Below are 20,706 nucleotides of genomic sequence, written 5' to 3'. Positions count from 1 at the left end.
ACAGACATATGGATGCGGACAGCACACGACATAGTGTATGCATTTTTTTGCAGTCCCATTGAAATGAAAAAAAAAAAAAAAAAAAAAAAAATGCAGATCGGATGCGGATTAAAAATGCAGTTAGTGTGCATGGGGCCTTACTCTGACAATACTGCATTGGTCTGAATAGCCACCAACAAGGGGTGTATGGGGATCCATGCTGTTGCTTCCATTCTGCATGGTGTCGGACTGTGGTTCGGTAATGCCACATTGTGTATGCGGTTTCCCCTGCATAACTTTGAACTGAGATATTTCTGAATTGCTCACATCGCCATCTATTGAGTCTGCGTACATCTGGGCCCTGTGACGCCAAGTTAGCTTCTTGTACAGTATCTATACATTTCACCACATTGAGCCACCAAATCATTTACTGTGTGAGAGCCGGGTAGATTCTGGCATTAAATGCTTTTTACTCCTGCTTCTAATAATAATATCAGAGTAACATTGTTACTTTTGGTAAATGGGAAAAGTAGCACACAGCTGCTTCTGTGTAATATTTTACTAGTCTTTAGCTTGTCAGGCTCTCTGAGAGTTAAGCAGTCTGAAATTTGGGAAACCGCAAAGTCTACTCTGCCCAACAGTGAATGGGAATTCACTTAAGTGCCTCATCTTACAGTGACAGCATCCAGTGTACACATCCCGCCTTGTGTAGCAGTGAATACCAGAAGTAGGAGCCCCACGATATATATCCGGCAGGCTGCACTTATCCCCCCGTAGCCTCCTCATCTAGGGGCCTACCTACTCTTGCTTTAGAACAGCGGAGGCGCAGCAGTCTCAGCATATATCCATATATATCCATTACATAGCACATCCTGAGGGTCATATTGGTGTTCTGTGCCGGTATGTTGTCATAGAAATCTCACAAACATTGTCATGTGCTGTTTTGCAACAAAATTTGTTACCATTCCCCTTTTCTGGCACCCTCGCCACCGCCAAGTGGGCTGTAAGAGGTTCATTGCAGCCGAAATGTACCCCTTCTCCTGGCTGGAATAGGTTTCTGGTGCACAGAGCAGGAGATACCACAAGTTTATTAAGCAGCATGCACTCCATAATAAATTGGCGAGATCTTCTGCCAGTCTTCAGTTAATGAGCCCCACTGTGATAAATCATAACCTGATTTGTAGGAGTAAGGCCACTAAGTAGAGGCCCAAGTTGTGTCCTGCAGTCTCATAGCCCGGCCATTACTGCTGGGAGAATGGTACTTGTCTTGGCAGATTGCACAGTTTGTGCCTGGAGAATAGCCCCACTGTACTCAGTCTAAATACCGCCGCTCACTGCTGTCATTATCTGCAGAAGAAATCAAACAAAAAAGGCCCTCAGTTCCAGCAGACAAAAAAAAAAAATCTATCTTCCTTTCCAGATTCACAAATATTCCTGTGTGGGGGAGTCTGTGGAAGTGTACAGCGTGTAATGGCCAGAAGCCAGTGCTCAGTCCTCAGGTGGGGAGGCATCGCTGAACGGTTTGTGCTGCAGGGGTTAACAATAGTAGTAGTGCAGACTGCGGCAGGAGGAAAGGAATGCCCCTAAGTGTAGTACTGTCAGGAACTCCCCTTCACAAGACAGCTGCTTTCCCTACAGCTGATTCCGAGTCCACTCCCCTTCTCCAGCCCACAGGCACAGAACTGACAACGCCGTCCCAGGTTTTGGATATCTTCGTGTTTGTGAGAAGCAATAAAATGTCGATATTTGTCCATTAATTCTGCTATGTGTGCAATCGGAGCCATCCATTCATGTGTTCATTCATTCAGATCTCTCTAGGTATCACATGACTTAAACGACTGGATATTTAAAGATGTCGCGCCCATAGCAACTCGAGGCAACATTCCCATTTATGAGTTAATGTTCAGCACATCGTCGGAACTTATTTCAAATAGAAATCTTTGGAGTAATAATCTGGATCAAAGCCTTGGAAATACTGTATAGCTGCACTGGAGTAACTGAAAATAGGAAATCGGGGGAGCTAGTGACAGCTTTGAAATCTGCCATCTGGAGTTGACAGTGATAACATAGGCGCTGTTCCAATCCTCGGGAATCCACCTGGTATGGAAAGGGTGCATTTGAAGAAGGGTGACCCTTGGCAGATGCTGTCAGGTTGTCCTCAGTAATTCCAGACAAATTCTCAGCACCATAGTAGACAATTCATTTTCTGTTTGCATGGTCATCATACAATTAACCTCTAGAAGAAAGACCGGTATACCAGAATCATGCACTGTGCACACAGACTGGGGTCCAAGTAAGCAAGAAAGCACATGAAAATGAATGCAGACACATTACCAGCACAGAACCGCTGCCTGTCCGAGATGTGCTGCCCTTTACACTATGTGCCGACAGAAAACAACTCCTACCAGATGCAACTACAACTCCTGCTACTGGAAAAGAGATTGACAAAACACATCTCTATCTAAGCAGCTGTCCTTGCCATTTCTTTTCTGTTAAAGCGTCCTTGTCATCAATACCATCATCACCTGCAGACAAGTTTGCACACATTTCTTTACTAAAAGGTTCACACTGAAATGTTCTAAAGATGAGGAAGCAGAGATGTCTTACCTCATCATCGGCATGCTATGTATGAAGGCTGCCTCACTCCTCCGGCGTCAGCAATCATTGGGATTGAAAGCCAGCAGCAGTATCCTAGTTCCGTAGTAATGTATGAGCAGACTGAGAGCTTCATTACTGAGCAGAGTCCCCGGCAGAGCAGCTCACGCCCTTTCCAGCTGCTCCAGCCAGTAGCAAGCAGTGCTGAGAAGGCTACAGACACTGGCAGCTAAAAAAGCTCCTTCTCATCTCAGCTGCTTGAACCTGGGATCCCTCCTCCAGGCTGCAGTGCTACTTCTGTCATCTGTCAGTAACTACTGCTGCTTTGGATTAAGTGCCACTAATGCACCTTCTCTGTTTCCTTTTTTTCTTATCAAATGCATTCATTCGCAAATGCTTTTTGAAGCTGGATTTATTACAGTTTTCCAAACATCTCCCAGATGGGACAACTGTGGATCAGAGTAAAGATAGTCTGTTAAAAATGTTCACCAGATTGTGAATTTTAGTGGGATGTAACGAGTCGGCCTTTACTGTATAGCTGGCATCTGATCAAAGGAGTGATACTGGTCGGAGAAGAAGCAGTTCTGTGGGCAGAATGTAATTACAAGTGCTCTTCAAGAATGTGTGACATTGATTTTAATTGAAACGGCTGAATTCTCATGTCGAGCATATCTGACCAGCATGTCAGATAGAAGGGGATTTGATACCACAAAGTAAGCCACTGCAGTCTTTTTATGCGATCCGTTGAAAATGGTGAGAATACAGCACGCTAAAAATTGTGATCATGAAGTGTGCTGCCTTCCAGTACACCAAAAACCTTTGCAAACTACATGGTATCCGTTACACTATATTCTGGTGTACAAATATCCACACACAATGACTATTGGCCCTCCATCATGTAATCATTTTCTCTTCTTCTGAAAATTATTATTTTTTTTTACTGATGACCGGTCTTTCGTATCAGCTGTTTTGAGAAGGCAGCAGCACTCCTGTGAGCACCGCGGCCTTCTCACAGCTCACCAAGCACAGCACTGTACATTATATAGTGGCAGTTATTGGTTTCGTGCTCAGCCCCATTCACTTGAATGGTGCTGAGCTGCTCCTAGGCCACGTGAATGATGAACGGGTCGTCTCTAGCCTAGGAATAGCTGTATGAAAGCTGCAGCGCTTACAGGACCACCGCTGCCTTCTCAAACAGCTGATCGGTGGGGGTCCTGGGTGTCGGACCCCCACCTATCAGATACTGATGATCTACTATCCAGTAGATAGTTTGTCAGTAAAGAAAAGAAAATCTCAGAAAACCCTTTTAATGCCTCCAATGAAGTTTCTGCTGGTACCTAACATTAACAGATTGATTGCATTGCGCTGTAGACATGTGACTTCTAGAAGTACTGTGCCCTGCATATAAGGGCCCCTACAGATAATCCCCTTAGCCCCTATGTGTCAGAACTTTAAAGGGGTGATCTGCTTTAAGAAGTCTCTTGACAATAAGCAGGGTGGATTTGATTTAAATTAAACTGATTTAAATCACGATTTAAATCACTAGACAGTAAGGCTTAATTTAAATCCGTTTTCTACATAAAGACTAATTCTTGCTGGTATAACTTATAATATGCAAGTTGATGAAGATTTTTAGAATAACAACTTTTCATATTAGTTTGATTAGGTTGATTCTGTATTCATAGGTTTGTAGAAGTTAGGATTAAGGTCTTTTTCTCAACTCTGTTCATGTTATAACATTTTTGCTGTGAAGAAGAGGCCTGTGATCTCTGCTGAGTCAAATTCAGTTTTGAGAACTGCAAAAGTAAACCAAGCATCTGTGATAATATCTTGTAGGCAGAGAAACTGCCCAATAATCTTACAAAAACCTCTGGAAGAGCATGACATTGTGAATGGATTCATGGAATTTATTTAAAAAATTAAACATATACAGCCTTATTCTGCATAATTAAAAAACAAATCTTTATTAATGATGGAATAACCTTTGGATGGTAACATATTTCCCTCAAAAAGCATTTTAGATATAAAAAAAATCTGATTTAAATAAAAAAAAAATCTGATTTAAATCATAGATTTTTATCCACCCTGACAATAAGCTGATCACAGAGTGTCCCCCAGTGTTCAGCCGTAATCAGTGGGGATACCTAGAAGTATTTCTTCACTTTCCCTGCAGGGGGAATTAAGCATTACACAGTGCCCATTCATATCAAAGAGATGTCTGTGTAATACAGGACAGGTCCTCAAGAGACAATTTCACTCAGGTCCAGAGATAAGGACCCCCTCTAATAACTCAATATTCCCTAGGAAAAGTGTTGTTTTTTAATACTACCACCTTAAGGGAAACATCCAAGAAAAATTGGGGTTCAGTCAGCACATCTAGTGCGCAGGTGCGCGTTGCCACGGCTGAAAGTACATAGGCAAAAAAATATACAATGCAACAGCACTCTGCAAACCAATAAAGTACAATAATGCCAAAATAATAGAAGGTATTCTGGTGCAAATGCTACGCTAATAAATTTGAGATGCTTGGCAAATCATTTTGTACAAAATTATTTGGGCCCGTCTGCCAAACGTCAAGGCGATCTCAGTAAGACGGGAACCTAACACTAAATACCAAAATGGTCTCCATTATATTCAGGGGGTGCAGGTTCCACAGGCCTAATACAAACAATAGGGAAAGCAACACACAGAACCCAAACAAAACCCAAACAAAATACAAAAGGGAAAGGAAAGACTTAACTTTAAAGGAGCAATGGAAGCACCAGGAACTCAGCCGAGATCCAACCACAATCTATCCAAAGGTCCAAACAGAAGCTATAAACCGCACAGCATTGTGGGAGAAACAACTATAAATAGAGAAGGTTAAATGACCCTAATAGCCACACCTGGGGAAAGAAGGTGAGGCAGGCACCAGAAACAACACAGACGTCATTTGATCCAAACGGAAAACATGTCAGATCAAACCACGTGTTGCCAGTCCCACCAATCTCCTGCCACCTGTCGCGGGAACGTCCGTGACAAGGAGGGAACTTCCTTTTCCCAGCCTGGTGTACCTGGTGCTCCGAGCATTAATTAATGCAGAGAGCATTATATCGCTATGTACCCATCCGGTGGCCGTGAGGATGGCTTGAGTGGCCCCTTTACCTGTAAGATCTCTAACAATCCACCCCAGCTTGGGAGCAACTTGTGGCTTCAGTCCTGCAGTTTGTAGTAACATTCCTTAGGCCCCTTTAACACGGGCGAGTATTCCGCGCGGATGCGATGCGTGAGTTGAACGCATTGCACCCGCACTGAATCCCGACCCATTCATTTCTATGGGGCTGTGCACATGAGCAGTGATTTTCATGCATCACTTGTGCGTTGCGTGAAAATCGCAGCATGCTCTATATTCTGCGTTTTTCACGCAACACAGGCCCCATAGAAGTGAATGGGGTTGCGTAAAAATCGCAAGCAAGTGTGGATGCGGTGCGATTTTCACGCACGGTTGCTAGGAGACAATCGGAATGGAGATCCGATCATTATTATTTTCCCTTATAACATTGTTATAAGGGAAAATAATAGCATTCTGAATACAGAATGCCTAGTACAATAGGGCTGGAGGGGTTAAAAAATAAATAAATAAAAATTAACTCCCCTTAATCCACTTGATCGCGAAGCCGGCATCTCCTTCTGTCTTCATCTTAGCTGTGTGCAGCAACAGGACCTGTGGTGACGTCACTCCGGTCATCACATGATCCATCACATGATCTTTTACCGTGGTGATGGATCATGTGATGACCGGAGTGACATCACCACAGGTCCTGTTGCTGCACAGAGATCAGATGAAGACAGAAGGAGATGTCGGCTTCGCAATCAAGTGGATTAAGGTGAGTTACATTTTTATTTTATTTTTTTAACCCCTCCAGCGCTATTGTACTATGCATTCTGTATTCAGAATGCTATTATTTTCCCTTATAACCATGTTATAAGGGAAAATAATACAATCTACAGAACACCAATCCCAAGCCCGAACTTCTGTGAAGAAGTTCGGGTTTGGGTACCAAACATGCGCGACTTTTCTCACGCGAGTGCAAAACGCATTACAATGTTTTGCCCTCGCGCGGAAAAATTGTGCATGTTCCCGCAACGCACCCGCACATTTTCCCGTCTGAAAGAGGCCTTAGGCTGGGTTCACACTTGAGCGTTTTACAGCGCGTTCAAACGCGCTGTAAAACGCTCAACACATGAAAACCAATGCTTCCCTATGGCCCTGGTTCTCACTTGAGCGTTTTACAGCACGTTTGAACGCGCTGAAAAACGCCCTACGCTCAAACAAGTTCTTGAGCTTCTTTGGGGCGTTTTGACGTGCGTTTGTGGCCATAGGACACTGCAGTCAATCACACAAACGCGCGTCAAACGCGCCTTTACTATTGCAAAAAACGTGCATAAAAACGCGCGTTAAACGCGCATATCAAATACGCTCAGGTCTGAACCCAGCCTTAGTGACCTTCTTGCTGCTGATTACCCGATGAACACTTTCATCAGCAATCCCAATCTTTCAATAGGTTTAAAAACCAGTGTTTGCCGCTGGCAGATCATGGTGTCTAATCACGATCTGTTCAGTGTGGGGACAAGTAATAGCATTAGTGATGGTTCCTTCCCATACTGTAGAGGAGATCTCTCCCTGTAATTACAGTGGTCTTCTCCACTGAGGAGCAGGCGATTTCTGGGATGATCTACCCGTCCAATATAAGCCGTTTTTATCAAGTTAAAAAGCATCACTTTGATCCTATCTCTAGTAGGCTTTAATATTCGGTGTGGCTCATGACCTAGAAAATGTTGGAAACCTCCTTTCTGTGAAATACTGATGTAGCTGCCGTTTAGGTTACAATAGTGGTTGCTGTGGCTCAAATAGATTTCCATATAGATGTGTTGGGGTAGGGTCAGCGTCAGAATTAGCAATGCCCTGTACTTCAGCAACCATCCAACATGGTGGCAGCTGTGTGAGGATTGAATTGATATTCCATCAGTCTTTTCAAGAAGCCTGAGAAAGCTCAGTATATGCTGCACAGATGTGCTCAGCTGAATGAAGCTTTGCACAGTGAATGTCATTTCATATTTGGTATTTTTAGTATTTATTGGGTTGTAAAGGCATATTAGTCTCCTTTACTTCTGGGCCTTGGATGTTCATGTGAGGTCTGAACTATATACAATATACAGGGTGTCCTCCCATCTTGGGCAGTACCTCTTGTCAGATTTTCTATCTTTTGCGGAGGTCACGACTTACAAACATAAGCTTACTCCCAGTTGCCTGCACTTATTAGCAATGTTGGATTCAGAGCATTTAAAGAAATAAATGGAATGGTGGATGTGAACCTTCCTTAAGGGGACGCCCTGCATGGGATGCTTCATGTCAGTTCGATGTTCCACATCAGCATGTGCCTTTATGAATGCCGTCTCTTTTCTCTAGAGAACCAGCATCAATAAGCAAATCGCATTTAAAAACTAAATGGCGCAGACCACATGCCGCTCATCTAGCTTCATCAGTATTCACAGACAGTTTTAGACCAGCACAATAATCCTGACTAGTTATGAGATTTCTTTTACTCGCATATATAGCACTGACGTATTCTGCTTCTCTCCCCAATTTCACAATCTGACAACAAATATCCAAAATTGTAGGATAATCCTCTCCTCTCAAAACTGAGAATACTTCACTAGTACCAGCTCTGTAGAGACAATGCAGTAGTCTTGCTCACAAAACCTGCCCGCATCGTAACCAGCTTTCTGTGGACTGTACAGGCTTCGAACCAACCAGCAATGGCTTACTGCAATACTATAATTTACTAATACAAGCCATGCAAAAATCGTACTGGAATCATGCTTGCCAATATTGGCGATTCATGGACAGGGCTTATCAAAACTGGCTTTTTACCAACTTCCCTGCCCCTCTCACTATTGTCACAAGACCTGTACAATGCAAGCCATAAAAACCTTTATTATCCTGAAAATGAAAAGCCCTTATAGAGGTCTTCCCATCCATTAGTTGCCATACACAATCCCTGCACACCAGTACTGGCCATACACAATCCCTGCACACCAGTACCGGCCATACACAATCCCTGCACACCGGCCATACACAATCCCTGCACACCAGTACCGGCCATACACAATCCCTGCACACCAGTACTGGCCATACACAATCCCTGCACACCAGTACCGCCCATACACAATCCCTGCACACCAGTACCGGCCATACACAATCCCTGCACACCATTACCGGCCATACACAATCCCTGCACACCAGTACCGGCCATACACAATCCCTGCACACCATTACCGGCCATACACAATCCCTGCACACCAGTACCGCCCATACACAATCCCTGCACACCAGTACCGGCCATACAGAATCCCTGCACACCAGTACCGGCCATACACAATCCCTGCACACCAGTATCGGCCATACACAATCCCTGCACACCAGTACCGGCCATACACAATCCCTGCACACCAGTACCGGCCATACAGAATCCCTGCACACCAGTACCGGCCATACACAATCCCTGCACACCAGTTCCGGCCATACACAATCCCTGCACACCAGTAACGGCCGCACCACCATTACACAGAAGGAAATGAATGGTTGTAAGAAGCTGTAATCTGGCCCTTACAGTGAGCTGAAATGGTTTCATACAGTGTTCATAACCAGTACAAGCTTTGTTAGGACAATGGCACAGATTGATTCTTGACTCTGCACCTTGATTTTGTAAAAATTTTTGTTGCAGTGTCGCATCTAGTGGGTTTTACACGTTCTGTGGGAGGTGCGGCTTACTGGAGAAGGGGCACGGTCTGCAGTGTGAATTTTCACACCATTATTTCTGACTTCAAATTCTGAAAGAATGTAAGATAACATGACTTTTAGAACAGGCATTATGCCAGTTTTGCTTTGACTGACGTAATGCACAGTAGTACCGCTGTGTACTTGAGCGCTCAGGATTTCATGTTTAAGTCCTGTAGTGAAAACCAATCACCTTTTTTCATTAACAAACAAGTTTATTTACATAAAAACAAAATAATGTTAAGAAAGTGTAAATCACTGGTTTTGCTGCTTCTGTAATGATCCATACAATAAAATGATCACATATACAGTATTTATCCCGTGCAGTCTTTATCCCGTGCAGTCAACAGTGTAAAAAAAAAAGACCAAATTGCTGTTTTTTTTTAAACCATTATTCATTCAACCTCCCAAAAAAATTTCATTAAAAGTGTTCAAGAACTGGAAACTAAAGCTGTGTGAAAACTAAACCCTCGCACAGCTCAAAGGATGAAAAAATAAAAATGTCATGGGCCTCCGAGCGCAGTGACACAAAAAATGACATTGTTTACCATGAAAATGCAATAATATTGGTGCAGAATCGTACTGACCCACATGATAACGTTATTATGTCACTTATACCACATGGTGAATGCCATAAAAACAATGGTGGAAAGATTGGTATACAATACAGGAGGTGTACCCCAAAATGATAACATTAAAAATACAAGTTGCCCCACGAAAACAAAGTCCAACATGGCTATGAGACAGACAAAACATTACTAGGGTCATTTCTCAAACTGGTGTAAAGTAGAACCGGCTTAGTTCCCCAACAACCAATCAGATTCCTCCTTTCATTTTGTCAGCTCTTTCTTTCCACCTTTCATTTTTGAAAGGAGGAATCTGATTGGTTGCTATGGGCAACTAAACCAGTTCTACCTTCACCAGTTTGATAAATGACCCCATATGAAATAAACAAAGTATTGTGTGCAGACTAGGCTTCGTCCTTGACGGGTCAGACTCCCTGTCTGCACGTTTACCCCGTCTCTGGGCAGGATGACTCCTGGTTCTGGACAACTCAAATATTTGATGGATTTTCTATTCTTTAAAGAGGACCTTTTTATTTTTTTAACCACATAAGTACCTCCCTCTAATTCCGCCTTTCTCCTGATTCCAGCCATGTAATTTTTATTTTTCTAGACCCCATTGTCCCGATATGGCCCCTGCTTCTTTTTGGCACCAGCTACACTAATCGTCATCCTAGACCTAAAGAATCGGGGACCCCATCCGTCCCCAGTAGGCACTCTCTCCTGCAAGAAATAAGCCCTCATACAGGTACATTGATGAAAAAACTAAAAAGTTCTAGCTCTTGGAAAGTGAAGATTAAAAAATGTGCATGGTCACTAAATTAAGGGTGGGCGGTATGTGGTTAATAGATTAAAAGACCCTTCACAGGCTGTCTGTACAGAACACTACCTCTTTGGACCACAGCCAGTGATGGTGCCCAGTGTACTAAAGGGTAGTTTGCCCACGAACAGACATATGTAATCTATCCTGTGGACCCACCGCTGATGACAAGGGTGGGAGTCCCAAAGTTCCCTTAGTGAATGAAGCAGTAGTGCACGTGCGTGACTCCTACACCACTACTCTGGTACTGCAGGGTACAGGGCCCAGCTACTTCTAGCTGTCTAATAGACAGTGAATGGAGTGGTGGATTGGCCATAGACCTTACAGGGAAATTTCCCGGTGGGCCGATGCCCAGGGGCCACCTGGACTCTCCTCACGGCTGGCCAGTGGAAGTTTTTGGGGATGTATTTTGTGATGGACTGTGGTATTTTGCTCTATTAGGGTGGTGTAATGTGCCACAATATGGTATCGCTGGCCCTGCCTTCCATCAATTTGGACCAGACTACAAAACGGGGCCACTTTTAGTATTTTTTCCAGGGCCACTTCAATTTCCCAGTCCGCCCCTGAGTGGTGGTCACACATGCGCTCCATGCATTTATCACCTGTCCTAAGGATGGGTCAGTAAATATTGTCATAACCCAACCCCTTTAATGAATGCTTCCTCATGTCTGCAGATTAGAGATTCAGCTGCTACTTTCTGCTTCTTTTGGAGCAGCTGCGATAAACAGAAGTCACCCAGGGGCGGATTGGCCATAGACTCTACAGGGAAATTTCCATTACCAGCCAGGTAATGATCTGTGGCTCCCAGAGTTGATTAACGCTGGGGATGTCTAGTTATGTGCCTGGCCGGCACCCGCAGAGTCCTGAATTCAGCTGTATCCTGAGGCAACTGAAGTAGGTCAGGACATGGTAGCTGGAGCTGGCCACCCCAGAGGGGCAGCTTCTAGTGAGCGGTCTTGTGCTGCTGGGACAGTTTATTGTGTTGCACAGAGATTTTCTGCGCTGTTGGGTTGTAATTTGTGTCGCAATATGGTATTGCTGGCCCCGTCTACTTGTGTTAGTCTACAACATAGGGCCACTTTAAGTTCCCAGTCTGCTCCTGAGGACACTGAAGACTTTCTTCCTCACCTATGGGGTGAGGTTCTCCCTCCAGCCCTATTGTAGGCCTTGTAGCACTTTCATGGAGCTTTCTTTTGTTCATACTATTTTTCTATGTATGAAGGATTAAGGCCTCTTGCACATGACCGTATGGCTTTTTCAGTATTTTGCAGTCTGCAAAAAATACGGATGACGTCCATGTGCATTTCGTTTTTTGCGGAACGGAACAGCTGGCCCCTGATAGAACAGTACTATCCTTGTCCGTTATGCGGACAATAATAGGACATGTTCTATCTCTGAACGGTAATATGGAAAACGGGAGGCATACAGAGTACCTTCCATATTTTTTGCGGATCCATTGAAATGAATGGTTCCATATACGGTCCGTATACGGAACCCAAAAACGTAACAGAAACGGGAAAAAAAACGTTTGTGTGCAAGAGGCTTAAGTTAGGTCTGGAATATACCCAAGGCAGCTTCACGCAGTTGTATAAAGAAGCAGAAGCTAGAAAGTATTGTAGTAAATCTTCATATCAATTATTCTCAGTGAAGTAAGACCGAGCTAGATTGTGCACCGTATACGCTGAGGGGGATGGTAACTAATTCTAGTCAGATACTGATGCATATGATTTTTTTTCTATTTTCTGATTACAGATTTTTATTTCTATTTTCTACACATTACTATGGGGGCAGCCAAATGTATATGCCTAGTGTGCCCATAGAGAAGCACTTGCACTTCATGGGTTCATACATTTCAAGTTGGGCTGCCCAGAGGGAGCATGCACCTGGCCTAATACAAAACGGAACATTGGTGTCATTAGTGACTTGATCATCAGTGCCTTTTGTCAAGGTGTGTATTCCCACACAAAACGCAGGCACCTCAGGATTTCCATTTGGATCAGTGGTGATCCTGAGGACAGCTGAGGTCGATGGTCCTTCTTGGAGACTTACTAATATTGGGATTTTTTGTCTGGATATGTCACCCAGGGTTAGCATATTTTATTACCTAAAGCTTTGTACCATTTTTGTTGTTTTTTTTTTGTACCCTTGGTCTAATATTGAGACTTCCTCCTGCATGCCGACCTGGACATTGAATCGGAGATTCCTTCTAGCTAAAGAAAAACACAGCAGCCCACAGAGCGGTGAGGCCCTAGGTGTGGTAATTTAAGACGGCAGGGCGGTAACCATGAATAAACCCTTTCACTCTGGTCCAGCTACACAGGCCGCTGCCATAGAGGCCCAAGAATTTCAAGGATTCCATTGCAAGAGCTAGTAGAAAATACTAGGGGAAATATGAAGACACATAGTTTAGGATCATTAAGACATAATTCTAATATTGCTCGGCAGTCTGAGAAGTAAAATGGTCCTTTTAGTCATACAGGGCTTCGGGAGAAGGGGTTAATATTGCAAGATGCTTTATGGAGATAAAGTGCTCTTGTGTAACCAGTTATCGGTCATTTACCAGGCAGATAAGGGTTATGTTTTCCTGTCCTATCTTTACCACAACTGCAAAGGTTAATCCATTTTAAATGCACCCGAGTAGAATGACCACCAATCTTACGGGCATTGATGGATCATTTCTGTAGCAAAATTTCACATACATCTCCGTAAAACATCTGAGAAACAACCGAGCCATTGAGCCGCATTGTGCGTTTTATAAACTGTGCGCTTATAAACACGGCCGGTCGTGGGAGCGGTATGAATGAGTGAAGTGTATGGGATAACTTTATATAACTCTGCCCGGCTTTTACTCACTGCTTTGTGTCTGACTTGAGATCTAAGGTGAAGGAACAGACCTGGAAAACGTAGAAAAGGTCAGAGGAACTGGAGCCTGTGCAGCACGCCTTCATTATGGACCAGGACCTTGTTTGTTTGCATTGGGGCAAAATAGTGTTAATAGAGGGACATTTTTCTTAAAGGGGATTGTCCCATGAAAGATATTCTACATTTTTCAAGTGAGCACCTGGATCTGAATACTTTTGCAACTGTATGTAATAAAATATTTTGTATAGCCGCTTTGCTGTTTTTCTAAATTCTTTTTTCCAGCTCAGTTCTATCCTTCAGCCGCAGCAGAAAGGACAGACTGAAATGTCCCCTGAATAAATCTAGCAGAGCAATGAATGGGGAGATCTCTGGATCTATCGGAGGTAGAGGGCTGGTTCGAAGGCTATTAGAAAAGACTGACTGTGCTGTATGTATTAATCATGTAATAACTCTTTCAAATGGGGTGGGGGGGGGGCTTTCAATTCTTATTTTACTATAAATCATTTTGTTTCATCTTTAAGTTTCAAATATGATATTGGTCTGGCCTTGCAAATGTGGATCTGAATATTTCCATTACATACTCGTTGCTCTTCCACTTTCTGGTTATTACAGGCATGTTATGACCCTGGCCTCCTCAGCCGAGTAGCTGCCATTGGCGAGCCTGTGTCCCAGGGAGCATTGCTCCACAGACAGGTGTATTTTCCTTTTGTAGGACTCTGGTTTGGCTGACATTTTTGGGTGCATGTTTATTAAGACCGGTGTTAGATGCAACTCTTAATAACCCCTATATCTGGCGGTGGATCCGCTGAAGTTATGAAGAGGTGCCGGCCTCTACATAACCTCGGCGCTTCCAGCACCAATTCTAAATGTAAGATGGCTTCCGAGCCGTATTACATTAAGACCATTTTTTACACCTAAAACAGGTGCAGAGAATGATGAATGAGACGGGCCCTCCGGCCCACCCACCTCACACCCCCATTATTAGACCTGGTGTGAACGGGGAATAAGTCACAGATTCTGCCGCACCATGGCCTGCGACAGAATCTATATATCTGGTTATAAATGACCCCCTTAATGTTTTGTTTATTGCCTTGTGGGGTAGCTCCCTCTGATGGGCGCGACTACAGAGACAGTTCTCTTTGTGAACTGTCGCTGCCTGTTATGTCCTGCGGCCATCTTAGAAGGATCAGCATAGCCCCTAGAATTTAACCAGATTACTTCCTTTATTCTCAAACCTGCTGTGGAAAATGATATCTGGGATCTGAGTGCTTGCCATGGGGAGCACTGACAACATTTTCTAGATTAGTTTTTAATCAGAAGTTTGGGCGTTTTGTCAGGTTTTTCCACCTATTTCAAGCTTAAAAATTATAGAGAAGGCAGAAAATAAAACGAAGTAGAGGTAAGGGTTGACTGCGGCCAATAGTAAGTATTCAGGGGGAGATTTAGCAAACTGGTGTAAAGTAGAACTGGCTTAGTTGCCCATAGCAACCAATCCGATTCCAGCTTTCATTTTTCACAGCTTCTTTGGTTGCTATGGGCAACTAAGCCAGTTCTACTTTACACCAGTTTGCTAAATCTCCCCCTAAGGGTCCATTCACACGTCTGTAGTGTATTGCGCATCCGCAATACACCCGGCCGGCACCCCTATAGAACTGCCTATTCTTGTCCGCAATTGCAGACAAGAATAAAACATGTTCTATTTTTTTCGGGAGCCGCAGACCGGAAGATCGGGACAGCGCTCCGTAAATGCGGATGTGGACAGCACACTGTGTGCTGTCCGCATTTCTTCCGGCCCCATAGAGAAGGAATGGGTCCGGATTTGTTCCGCAACGTTGCGGAATGGATCTGGACCCATTCTACGGTCGTGTGAATGAACCCTAAGTGATTAGAGTACCGCCATTGTGAGAACGCTGCACTCAGTATCAACATACACAATGAATAATGTTGTCTCTGAAGTCCGGACTCATGCACACGTGTCTGTAATTCAGTCTGCAAAAAACAGATCCACAAAATACGGATACCTTCCATGTGCATTCTTTTTCTCACTCTCGTCAATGGAAAAGGCTGTTCTCTTCTCCTACAATACGGACTAGAATAGGACCTGCTCTTTAATTTGCACATCAGCCACGTGGATCTGTAAAAAATCTGAATATGTGCATGGCCCCATAGAAATGAAAGGGTCCGTGTGCTATCCACAAAATATACAGATCACACGTGGATGACAAATTCACTGGTGTGCATGGGGCCTGGTGGCAGCTGCTTTTCGCCCTCACTCTCTTGCTTGGACAACACAGACTTTTAAATGACCCCGGTGCTGTTTCTGGTCTGATTTTAGTTTTTTTCACCTTTCTCTCTTTTTAATTCCTGTATCGTTATACTGTAGAGATGAACCCAGGTAATGGATGCTGCTCACGTGACCTTCTCCTCTAACCTGTTCTCCTCCCTGCTACAATGGAGCAGTTCTACAGGATGGTTAAAAGAGTACAGGAGGCACAGTACTTCTCTGTGCTCAGTCCCTCACTCAATAGATGCTATTATATTTATCTGGCCCCACATCTCGGACTTAATATTTTTTTTAGCAGCGGACTAAATATTTTTAACATATGCAAACATGCATGAGTTAAGCTGCTACAGGTTCTGTGTACCAAGGCCGGGACAATGTCGGCTTTCTCTTCTGAAAGCATCTGCCGTGGCTAGCACTGCGATCCTTTCACTTGCAAGTGGAATTAATTTGGGGTTTCATTTATGATTTGATTAATTCTGGAGATTCTTGTTCCTATGAATTACGGGACAAGGCTGCGCTCCACACCTGCCAACATTTATAACTTGGTGTGAAGATGTCATAGAAAAATAGCTTGGCCTTCGTGTCAGAGCCCCTTGTTGCCTATCTGAGACATTGATTGCATATCACTAGGACCATGGGGACTCACCCCTATTCTCAGGACTTCCATAGCAGTGAACCGGGGGGGGGATGGGTGTTCTCGTTTAGGGGGTTCACTCTCCTTCATTTTTCATTTTTGGGGCTGCTTTCTTGAGATAGGGGCAGGTCCCAAGTACCTTCTTGACATTTATATATAATTTCTATGTAAACAGCATATGTGACAAACAGAGAAACATATCCACCGTTATCTGAGTGTATATTCTGATACCGTTATACAATACCCACACGATGCAGTCATTCCGTAGTGAAATAATACCACTATACAGTGCCTTATTAATGAAGGAGTGAATGGTAAAGACCTTGGTGGTTCACAGCAGTGAAGATTAGTATGCTCCACTATTTGATTGCTTCTGGGAGCGACTAAGAAATGCGGGCTTTAAATGATCATTGGGAGGCAGACCGCTGTGACCCCCACTGGTCCCAAGAATGGAGGACCCATGTCTTCATCCTGATGGTAGCCAAGCATGCACCCTGCCACACCATTCATTCTCTAAGGGACTGCTGGAGATAACAGACTACAATGCTTGACTATCTCCGGCAGCTTGTCCTGCCGCTCCATTAGGACGGGAACATGGGACCCCTGTTCTTGGGATCTGTGAGGGTTCTGGCGGTCAGACCTCCAGGGTTTGGTTAGTTGTCCCCTATCCTGTGGCACAACCCCTTTAGGCAGTTAAAGGGTTTCTCCCATGACTAATGTAAACAATGAGACTCAGACATCATCTAGTACATGACAACCTCTTTCTAACATATCCAGAACCAGCCCTGGACCTCACATGGATCCAGAGATCTCCCCATTCACTGCTCTGCTGGATTTATATCAAGCTGACAGCTGAAGGGGCGTGTCTTCTCTACTGCAGCTCAGAGGGTGTGTCCATGCTCACCCTATCACAGCTCGGGAGGCAGCTGAAGGATGAAACTGAGCATGTGCGGCCTTCTTAGTGAGCAGGACTAAGAAATAAGATAATTAACAAACAGCAGGCGGCGCTCTACAGATACATTTTATTGAATATCTCACTGGCTATGCTGAATGTTTAATTACATGCAATTCTAAATGAATTCAGATCCAGCGGCTGGTTTGAAAACTGTAGAATATTTTTCAAGGGACAACCCCTTTAAGCTGGTGACCCAAAAAATGGCCATGTTCGTGAGCATATGTGCTACAAGAACTGGTTGAACACATTGGAGAAACTAGTCATTACCAGTGTGTTCAATAACACAAGTGCTTTCTAAAAATGCTTTCCGCATCTTTATTTTTTTTTATTTTTTTTATCGTTTTCCAGGCTTTACCTAAATTCTGTGCACTAAATTCTGTTGCTTCTTTCTGATGACAAAGTATGTTTAATCCATAAGCAAATGAGCAGTTGAGTGCTTGACAGGTCTAGGTCCTGCATAGTAATGTCGCCTGGCCATGTCGGTGAGAGGGAGGGGCCGGCAAAGGAAGCAGGAGGAGCTAGGGTGCACAGTGGTAATTTCATGGTGACAGATTCCCCTTAAGTGAGACTGCTGTGCTTAAAGAGGCAGGAAAGGGAGTAGAATAGATGGAGAGACTTATATTAGAGATTATCAGAGACTATAGTCAGAAACCCATCCGCCCGATCTTTAAAACGACCTGCACATAGAATAGTCACAGCTTGTTAAGGTTTGATACTGTTTTATGGAAGTGTCCCTTTAAACAACATCCACTTACTGCAATCAGTCTGTCAGACATCACACTGTGGTGTTTCATCCACCCGTCCATAGTCACACACGGCCACCTTCTCTCATCTACCTCTTCATGTCCCATTCAGCGTTTTGCTTAAACAGTGAATAAAATCTACAGTGTGGGGCCAAAATCTGTTTGCTCCTTGGGTAATTGCTCGCAGTGGCTTCTGTTTGATCAGCACCTTCCAGGCAACCACAAGCTCGTCAGTCCTCTACGGCAAATTATACTGCATCAAAACACACAATCTGTAAGGCACGGTTTGCATCCTGACAGTGGTAGTGGTCACCCTCTGGCCGCCTGCTGCCCGTCCTCAGTCTCTGGAGGGTCTAGTGGGAAGAGACTGCATGCCAGCTACTGTGCACATGTATTTTCCAGCAGGAACATATTGCCTATGTGCTTTTGTCTTGTATGACTCCCAAGCGGCAGTATGCTGCTAGTCCCAGCTGTAAATTGCAGTGCACCAGTAGACCTCAGTGTGGAGACCACTGGATTGAAGGAGTAGAGCAAGTGCAAAAAAGTAACTGTTTCTGCTATTATTGTTATGGTGGCCCCAGGACCATGAAAAGGGCCATGTAAAAATCAGCAACAGTAATACCATGTGTTAAATATGTATTTTCCTGTAGTAGATTATATAAATGACAAACTGTAGATTCCCTGATGAAACAGTGCGGTCACTCCTGGTTTAGATCCTCTAAAGATATAACAAACTTAAATTACTATTCCTATCTCCGGCCATTCATGGCAGAGGTAAGAACGACTTGAAGAACCAAAGAACCCACTGATTTCGGCAGATCCAGCCGACTATTCTGTGTGTGCAGGATATGCCTCTGCTGAGAGAAGAGATCAAGGGAAAGAAAATTGGGCATATTGTCCTCATAGGAGATAAGCCGCTGTCAGTGTTGCCTGGCAATGGCATTTCCCCTCTACCTATTTAAAGGGTTTCCTGAGATATTTCCAGATATCACCTGGATAGGTCATCAGTATAGAATTGGGGGGATCCGACACCCGGGACCCCGCCGATGAGCTGCTTGACGGCCTTCTCCCTGCACACCAAGCACAGTGCCGTCCATTTGATAGTGACTGTGCTTGGTATCGTGCTCAGCCCCATGCATAGCCATGTGATCAATGAATGTGACATCACATGGCCTACAGACGGCTGCAAGAAGGTTATGTTGCTACTGCGAGCTCCGGTGCTTTCTCAAACCGCTGATCGGCGGTGGTCGTGAGTGTCAGACCCCTACCGATCAGATACTGATGGCCTATCCCCATGATAGGTCATCAGTAAAAATATCTTGGAAAACCTCTTTAATCAGCACCTGTCTGCATGATCAACCTATTAAACCAGTCATACAGCCTGGTTGGTTGCTCATACAATATTGTTCTTTTGTCCTTAGCTTGTACCGCTGTGGAGATATCATTATGTTTTATATTTATGCAAATTAATTGGAGCATCAAGGGGCTGGCTGTTGTACTAAAATCACCACTACAGTTACGCCCCGGTTCTCACCCCTCCTATTTGATTGACAGGGCAAGACATCTAGCCATTTCCTGTCTTATGGTGCCTGTGCTGTGGCTCCCAAGCTCAGCTCCTGCACTCTAGATCTGCTGCTGCTTGCAGAAGTGGAGATGCTGTCAGCTATAGAGACAGAGGAGGAACGCTTCTGGGTGGAATGATTTCATTGGTGTTTGTGAACTTTGAATCTTGGCAAACAGCAGCAGATCTAGAATGCAGGCGCCGAGCTTTTGAGCCACAGTGTAGGCACCAGAAGGCAGGGGAAGGTGAACTGTCTTACCCTGTCAATCAACTGGGACACTTACCATCCGGGTGACAGGTCACCGCTGGGGCCAGTGATTGGCTGCAGAGGTCACAAGCAGGATGTTGATACAGAGAAAGACAGGAGCTGCAGAGATGGCAATGGAGCCGTAACCCAGCAGCTGAGAACAGCCAGTTATGATCACCACTGTGTGTCTGGCCAGTCTGTGAGGTCTGAAAAAATGTTAGATAACCCCCATGGGGATTCGCTCTGGCTGTTAGGACTAGCGGATGCAGTATAGAGGCAAAGTACGCAGTTCTTGAATCAAACAGCGGTGTTTATTCACACATTGGTGTATAACAAAATGCAGATAAGGTGTATCACAAAACGACGGTGGCTTGGTGTTTGTTCACACACAAGGAAAGTCCATAAACAATAAAAGTCACCTTTTCTCCTGGGTGTTAATTCACACCCTGTCACCTCATCAAGTCCATCGGCGGCCTGTTCGCCTTTAGAGGGGCCTGAGTCCTCCAGCCAGGCTCAAACCTCAAATCCCAGCACAGCCCTTTAGATCCCAGCACACAGACTCCTGAGCTCCACTGTCAGATGGAGGTAAATCCAGACACCTGGCAGTGCTGGCTGGTTTTTATGCCTGGCAAATCCCGGCCTG

At 44.4% G+C, this 20,706-nt stretch overlaps 1 protein-coding gene across 4 annotated transcripts in view; it reads right to left on the bottom strand.

The window, feature by feature from the left end:
* Positions 1 to 20,706, bottom strand: part of ZNF469 (zinc finger protein 469) — a 456,265-nt gene that overhangs the window by 108,973 nt on the left and 326,586 nt on the right. The window contains exon 1 of one of the 4 annotated variants that reach the window (XM_040410641.1): positions 2,587 to 2,706. The exons of 2 other annotated variants lie outside the window; for them this stretch is intronic. The gene's annotated coding sequence lies outside the window, so the exon portion shown is untranslated. Of the gene's footprint in view, positions 1 to 2,586; positions 2,707 to 20,706 lie in introns of those variants that run through there. One more of the 4 variants, XM_040410640.1, reaches the window with a different exon arrangement.

The sequence above is a fragment of the Bufo bufo genome, chromosome 10 (genome assembly GCF_905171765.1).
Source record: "Bufo bufo chromosome 10, aBufBuf1.1, whole genome shotgun sequence".
In the NCBI taxonomy this organism is placed as follows: Eukaryota; Metazoa; Chordata; class Amphibia; order Anura; family Bufonidae; genus Bufo; species Bufo bufo.
This window is presented reverse-complemented; position numbering and strand designations above follow the sequence as displayed.